Consider the following 200-nt stretch of genomic DNA (forward strand, 5'->3'; position numbering starts at 1 on the left):
CCTTGAGCACTTCCAAGGATGGGGCAGCGAGATCTGAGTGTTAATAGAGTCAAAGTCCAGGATCTTCCCTCCTGGATCCAAACACGGGGATCCCCTGACATTGTATGGCTCTTCTCTGATGCTGTCTTCTCCCCCTTACACCTGCCTGCTTCCTGCTGGGGTGCTGCTCCTGACTTCCGGGCAGCCTTAGGCTGTGGGAC

This window comes from Merops nubicus, unplaced genomic scaffold (assembly GCF_000691845.1).
Source record: "Merops nubicus isolate BGI_N331 unplaced genomic scaffold, ASM69184v1 scaffold8216, whole genome shotgun sequence".
Lineage (NCBI taxonomy): Eukaryota > Metazoa > Chordata > Aves > Coraciiformes > Meropidae > Merops > Merops nubicus.